This window comes from Lolium perenne, chromosome 2 (genome assembly GCF_019359855.2).
Source record: "Lolium perenne isolate Kyuss_39 chromosome 2, Kyuss_2.0, whole genome shotgun sequence".
Classification (NCBI taxonomy): domain Eukaryota; kingdom Viridiplantae; phylum Streptophyta; class Magnoliopsida; order Poales; family Poaceae; genus Lolium; species Lolium perenne.
The window spans coordinates 141,779,633-141,787,577 of record NC_067245.2 but is presented as its reverse complement, the minus strand read 5'-3'; positions in this window follow the sequence as shown (position 1 = coordinate 141,787,577).

The following is a 7,945-nucleotide window of genomic DNA, read 5'->3' as shown; positions in this document are numbered from 1 at the left end:
CAACTCCCGCAAGCAGCATGGGATAGAGCCGCAAGAGCTATGGATGGCTCAGAACCAATGGCCACAACAGCCACGCCAGAAGAGTTGCAAGCATATCAATATAGGCTCGCACGAGCTGCAAGGGAATTGGAAAAACAGACAGCTGCTCTGAATAGAAGAAAGGAGGCAGCCTCTGCATCAAGCAGGCGAAGAGCGGAGTTAAGTCGACAATCTGGAACTTCGGGAGATAGCCACAGGGAAGCTCGGAACAGAGCAAGATCAAGGTTGCAAAACATACCTGAAGGAGAAAGAGAGCACTTGGTTCAAAACCTCGACATGTCTTTTATGTCGATAGACACGAGAGGGAATATTATCCCCAAGACACCAGAAGCTGGGTATATGGCGACACAAGATTTTATCCTTGCATCTAGGCCACCCCCAGGAGATCCAAGGGAGGCACTGTACAACATGGCAATGGCAGGAGTCGGAGCCATGGGAACGGCGTTTGCATCAACACCTCCCGAAGGAACAGCAAGGCAAAACAGTCCACGACCTGCGGCAGCAGTAGCAGCTCCTGAAGGAACAAGTGGAGCAAGAGACACAGCAACGCAGGCAAGGGTGGACAGAGCACGACAAAGTAGAAGCGAACATCGGCATTCCCCAGAATTAAACGACGAGGATATGTGCGGTTTGCCATGCTTCACGAGGAGAGTCCGAAAAACTCGAGTCACGTCGGGGTTTAAATTGCCCGATAACTTCAAAAAATTTGACGGCCTGCAAGATCCAGAGGATTGGCTAGTTGATTATCTCGAGACGGTGAAGCTCACAGGAGGAACCAGAGCAACAGCTATGCAAACCATCCAGGTGCATCTAAGTGGAGCCACGCGATCTTGGATAAAGAAGCTTCCTCCAGGATCTATCGACAGCTGCGATAGCTTCGAGGACATGTTCGTCAAGAATTTCCGGTCCACCTGCAAAAAACCTGCATCACTAGAGGAATTGAGGGCGTGTCGACAAAAGCCAGACGAATCAATGAGGAAATATATCCAAAGGTGGAATATCATTAAAAACTCGGCAGAAAATATATCTGACGAGAGAGCAATAGATGCGTTTGTCGCAGGAATCAGGCGAGGAGATTTTGTTGAGGACTTGGGGAGAACCAATCCAAAGACAGTATCCGCATTAATGGAGATAGCAAACAGATGGGCAGATGGAGAAGATGCTGTTCACAAAAAACGGCATAGGTCACGAGAGGAGGACCGCGGCAGAAATTATCAAAATAGGCGACGATTTCCTCGGCAGTACTCGGGTTATGATGCCCCTGGGCAAATTTCGGCTGGCTTCCGAGCAAGCGCCGGAGGAAACAATAGAGATGATTACCAGAGGAGCAATGAGCAGCGAGGCGACAATAGAGGTGACTCTCGAAACAACAGGCAAAATACCGGGTCAAGGTTTAAGAGGCCTTTCGTGTCTCCCGAAGAGATGATGAACGGGCCGTGTCAGATGCATTTTTATCTCGATAATAACGGAAAAAGACAGTCAGGACACTTGCAAAAGGATTGCCGAAATTTCCAGGCAATGTTAAGGTGGGCAGGGCATGCCAATGCCCAGGCAGCACACAGAAATCCTCAAGGACCCAGGAGTGAGATTCACCTGCCACCTCCTCCCGCAATTACAGACGATAATCGACATCAGCTCAGAATAGCGGCAGCACCTGCACCACCGCCTTATGTTGATCCCAACTCTAACGGAGCGGTCTCGATGATTCAGAAAGGCAGGCCATCCAATAGAGCTCAGAAAGTAATCTCGCGACAGGTGTTCATGGCAGAAAATATGCCTCCACCAACAGTCGAGTATCTTAACTGGTCAGGGCAAGATATTGGCTTCACAATAGCGGATCATCCACAGCAAGTTCCTCGACCAGGGCAATCAGCACTTATCTTACCAGCAGTAATTGCAGGATTCGACATATCTCGAGTGTTCATAGATGGCGGCAGCAGTTTAAACCTTATGTATGCAGATACACTAAGGAAGATGAACATATCCCTAGCAAACCTGAAACCAACCGACACGCGATTCCATGGTATTACACCGGAGAAGCCAAGTTATCCGCTTGGGAAGATTAATCTCGACGTTCAGTTTGGGACTCGAGAAAACTACAGGATAGAGAAGCTGGAATTCGAAGTTGTGGATTTCCCATCACAATACCACGCTTTGTTGGGACGCCCAGCATATGCTAGGTTTATGGTGGTACCACATTATACATACCTGTTGTGGAGGATGCCTGGACCTAAGGGACCAATCATAGTCAAAGGAAGCTTTGCGCTAGCCGATAAATGTGATAAGGATTTTCATCGACTGTCAGAAACCTTCGGGATGCAAGCAGAGTACATGGCGTCAAGGCTCACGACTGACTATGATGTGTTGCCAGATGTAGGAAGGCCCAACAAAAAATCAGCTTTTAACACCGAGAAAAATTCTAAGGAGGTGCAGATCCACCCGACAGACCCGAAAAAGACGACGTCCATTGCAAACGACATGGACCTCGCATAGGAAAGCGTGCTCGTCGAGTTCCTCCGTGAGCACTGGAAAATCTTCGCATGGTGTCCAGCTGACATGTCAGGAGTACCCAGGGAACTTGCCGAGCACCACCTAAACTTGGATCCACTAGCGAGACCAATCAAACAACCTTTGCGGTGTTTTTCGGAGCCAGACCGCAAAGCTATGCTGTCAGAAATCGATCGACTAAGAGAAGCTGGTTTTATCAAGGAGCTGCATACAGAGGCCACATGGGTAGCAAATCCAGTGTTGGTGCCAAAGAAAAACACTAAAGTCCTTCGCATGTGCGTCGATTTTACGTGTCTCAATAAACATTGTCCAAAGGATCACTTTCCCCTTGCGAGGATCGATCAAATTATCGACTCCACGGCAGGATGTGAACGTCTTTCCTTCCTAGATGCATATTCTGGTTATAACCAGATCAGATTGAAAGAAGAAGACGAGGTCAAAACAGCGTTCATCACACCTTATGGCGTGTTTTGCTATAGAACAATGCCTTTTGGTCTGAAAAACGCGGGAGCAACATACCAGAGGATGATGCAGAAGTGCTTAGCAACACAGATTGGGAAAAATGTACATGTGTACATCGACGATGTCGTCATAACATCAAAGAAGGGGACGACGCTAATCGAGGATCTGAAGGAAACCTTCGACAACCTCGACAAGTTCTGCCTCAAGTTGAACCCAACGAAGTGTTCCTTTGGCGTCCCTGCAGGAGAACTTCTTGGGTTTCTAGTTTCAGCAAGAGGGATTGAAGCAAATCCCGAAAAATTCCAAGCTATCGTAACAATGAGGAAGCCAACAAAGTTGAAAGAAATACAGCAGTTAACTGGGCGAGTCGCAGCTTTAAGCAGATTTGTCACCAGGCTGGGAGAAAAAGCGTTACCGTTCTATGCTTTAATCAAGCAAGGAGAGAAATTCCAGTGGAATGAAGAGGCCGATAGAGCCTTCGAGGATTTAAAGCGCACAATTTCGACGCCACCAATCTTGGTGGCACCGAAAGAGAAGGAACCTCTCCTGCTATACATCGCAGCCACACCTCAGGTGGTTAGCACGGCGCTAGTCGTTGAAAGAGAGGAAGAAGGAAAACTCCATGGAGTGCAAAGGCCGGTATATTTCATCAGTGAAGTTTTATCGCCTTCCAAACAACGGTACCCGCAGTACCAGAAGTTGGCATATGGAGTGATCACAACAACAAGAAAATTGCGCCACTATTTTTCGGCACACCCGATAATAGTGGTCAATGAAGCACCTCTATCAAATATACTAAAAAATCCAGAAGCTACAGGGCGTGTCTCCCTTTGGGGAATAGAACTTTCCCCTCGGGACATCACGTATGAAAAAAGAAAGGCAATCAAGTCGCAAATTCTGCCAGATTTCATTGCAGAGTGGATGGAGCTACAAAATACAGGACCCCCAGATTTGTCGAGAACTTGGACCATGAACTTCGATGGATCCAAGAGAGTAGAAGGAGCTGGTGCAGGGGTGATACTCATATCACCTGAAGGCGAAAAATTGAAGTATGTCCTACGGATGACGTTCCCAAATGCATCTAACAATGAAGCAGAATATGAAGCTCTTATACACGGGATGAAGATGGCGAAAGCTTGCGGCGCAACTCGACTAAAAATCTTTGGCGACTCACAATTGGTAGCTCAGCAGGTTATGAACCAATGTGATGCAGTCAATGACAGCATGGTGGCATACAAGGAAGTATACAACGAGCTTGAGAAGCTGTTTGATGGATGCGAAGTAAATCACATCAGTAGGCTGAGCAATGATGAAGCCGATGTTCTCGCAAACATCGGGTCGCAATGCCTTCCAATCCCGCCAGGTGTGTTTTGGGAAGAGATAGCTGAGAGATCCACAAAGCCAAAGAAGGCGCAGAAGAAAACGAAGGAGGAGAAAACTTCGGCGCCCCTCAAAGAAGCTCCAGACGAAGAAGAGGACCAGGAGCTGGTGATGATGGTAGAAGTCCCATGGATGCGAGCGTACATATCGTATATCCTAAGGAAAGAAATACCCGACGATCCAGTTGAAGCAAGGCGAGTTATTCGGCGATCCAAAGCCTTCACGGTGGTTAAAGGGGAGTTATACAAGCGAAGTATTTCGGGCGTGCTGCAAAGGGGCGTTACACCCGAAGAAGGAAGGATAATCTTAAAGGACGTACACGAGGGAATATGTGGTCACCACGCGAGCAGTCGAGCTATTGCGGCCAAAGCTTTTCGGGCTGGATTTTACTAGTTGACAGCAATCGAGGATGCAAAAGAGATAGTGCGAACCTGCGACGCGTGCCAGAGATTCGCCGCAAGACCCCACTCTCCGGCAGCAGAGCTGATGCCAATACCATTGTCTTGGCCCTTTGCTGAATGGGGTCTCGATATGGTGGGGAAATTGCACATGGCCTCTCCAGGAGGATACGAGTACATGTTGGTTGCTGTCGACAAATTCACCAAGTGGATAGAAGCAAAGCCGATAAATTCACCAGATGCAGCGACAACAATAAAATTCATGAAGGGCATCGTCTTTCGATTTGGAGTACCTCACAGCATCATCACAGACAATGGTAGCAACTTCACGTCCAAGGAATTCAAGGCATACTGCGCAGAAGTAGGCATCAAATTACACTTCGTGTCAGTTGGGCACCCGCAAACCAATGGTCAAGTCGAGAAAGTCAATGGTATCATCTGCAATGGTATTAAAAAGCGCCTGCTAGGACCGCTTGAAAAGGCTCGACATACCTGGCCAGAAGAATTGCCAAGTGTCCTGTGGAGTATTCGAACAACACCAAATACGGCGACAGAAGAAACTCCGTTCTTTTTAGTCCATGGAGCTGAGGCAGTACTACCGATTGAAATAGAGCATGACTCCCCAAGAGTCACAGAGTATGACGAAGAAACTTCAAGAAGAGCTTTAGAGGACGATGTGGATGCACTCGACGAAGCTCGAGATGAAGTACTCTCACGAGTCACCAAGTACCAGCAAGACCTAAAAAATTACCACAGTCGACGATTGCGGCCAAGATCTTTCCAGGTCGGAGATTTAGTGCTACGGCTCAATCAACAAAGTACTGAAAAGCTCGAGTCGCCATGGCTGGGCCCTTACGTCGTCACAGAAGTAATCGAAGGAGGAGCGTACATGATCAAGGACAAGAAGTCAGGGGTTCCCGAGAAAAACCCCTGGAACGTGGCGCAGCTCAGGCGATTCTACGCTTAGAGCCGAAATATAGTCCTCCTTTGTAAAAATACAATGTACTGAAACACCCGCGAGTTTTCAGACGCACTCTTTTCCTTTTCAGGGCACCGAGTGGGGCTGGAAAGGTTTTTAATGAGGCGGGCTCGCCGTGCTGCAATATAATAAAAGATAGTAATGATATACATCCTTTTTCTTCGACAGGCTCGGGGGCTCATAACCCACGACAGCAAAATACATATATTCTCGCAAAACAGTAAATTCTTCGAGATGACAAAATAGTATAAGCTCCAGCCAAAGGCTCGGGGGCTTTGCAATATAGATTACACTTTATAATATAGGTAACTTCGTCAATACAAAGAATTCGACAAAAAATATAGACATAACTTTTCACAATATAGTACAACTCAGTCAAGGCCTAATATACCATCTATGGATAAACCTTTGTTATTTGAAGCGGTTGTCTTGTGCTCAGCATAGCTCCCCTTGACGAAGATTTCAGAACCCATCCGAAGAAGTTCATCCATCATCGCTTCGGCCACAGGAGTCACCATGTCATTGATTTCGTCGATGTTATTCTTTCGTCGCGATTTTTTGGCCAGGCAGTCAGAGACAATCTTCGTTAGATCTAATTTTGGATGGCAAATATGTATCATGATCATGGCGAATCTTGCTCCAGATGTCAACTGAGCTCGTACAAAGTTATGAATACGAGGGGCATTTTGAACCTTTTCCATCAATCCAAGAAGAGTATCGGGAGCTTCGTCTCGAGGGAACATGGTTTTGTAAACAAGGGTCAAGGTTCTCGTGCAGAAGTTAAGGAATTCGCGAACCTGACAGGCGCGGTCTTGGAACTTGACAATCTGTTGGGTCCGCTTGGGAGTGGCCCAGAACAGACAGCCATGGTTAAGAGAAAGGTTCAAAAGGAGGTTCGTCCTTACATTCACCCTTTCATCTTCAGCAGCAGCGTCGAGAACAGAACCTATTCAGCGAAAGAACAAGAAATTCAAAAAAAGGGGGGTACAGCAAAAGACAGAGGAAGTTCTGAGTTGGAAAAAAGTACCTAACATATCCACACTGGCTTCATTCATTAGCTCGAGAATATTATTTTCTCGAGTGGTTGCTTTTTCAGCTTCCGAAATAGTAGCTTCCTTGGCAGTTATGGCTTCTTTAGCTTGCTGAAGGGCAATTCTCTCCCTTTCGGATGCTTTGCGAGATTGCTCCATCATCGCAAGAGTTTGCTTTTTCATGGACTGAAGTTGTTGGCGAAGTTCTTGCAAATCTTGCGGGGAATGTTTACTTGAAGAACCTTCGATAAGGTCATCATCAACACGTGTCTTCTTCGAGAAGGAGGAAGCAGGAAAAGCATCGGCAGGATGAGGATTTGCGGAGTAGTTATCAAATATCAACTGGAAAAGAAAATTTCAGTATCAATGATCACGCAAAATAGAATTCCATTGATCTTCGGGAAATTTACACAGATATTATAGAAGGAGTCTTCAAAAGAGTTACTACGATGTTTGTCGCCAAAGATACTGCAACGACAACATCAAAAGAAACAGTAAAAATAAAAATAGAAAAAGATAGGGCATTCTACTAGACCTCCGGCTTCGACGAGCTAGGAGCAGGAGTGGGCTTGAATCCAAGATAGGCAAGGATCTTCTTTGTGTTGGCCTTTGCAGCCCTGATCAGCGATTGCCACTTCGTGGTCTCCATCTCCTGTGTGTCACCAACTTTGGTCCAGCCGATGTTTTGCTGGCTGTCAGCAACCAGGGCGACAGTGCTCTCAACGGCAACCTTCATATTTTCTTGGCGAAGCTTCAGTCCAAGATCTTCTGGGGGATTAAAGCACTTGGCAAGAGCAAGAAAAGTCGCGGGTTCCTTTTTCTTCGGGAAGAAGTAGGGGAAGAGCCGCGACAATCCTTCCTTGGCCTGATCAATGCCGTCGCGTGCTTCTTCTTCGTGAATCTCAAGGAAAGCAAGTGCGTCAAGAAGAGGATCATTGTCGGGATCTTCAAGTTCATATTCTTGAGATGTTTTCCCTGTCGAGGCAAAAAAATTATTGGTCAACAAACAAGTAAAGAAAAACAAGTCCACGGAATGCAAAATAGCTCGGGCACTTACTGACAAAGCAGCGGCTTTGCGATTCCAAGCGCTTGGTAATTTCTTCTTCACGAGCAGATTGTGCGGTTTTATGCTCGTTCAAAGCAGTCTC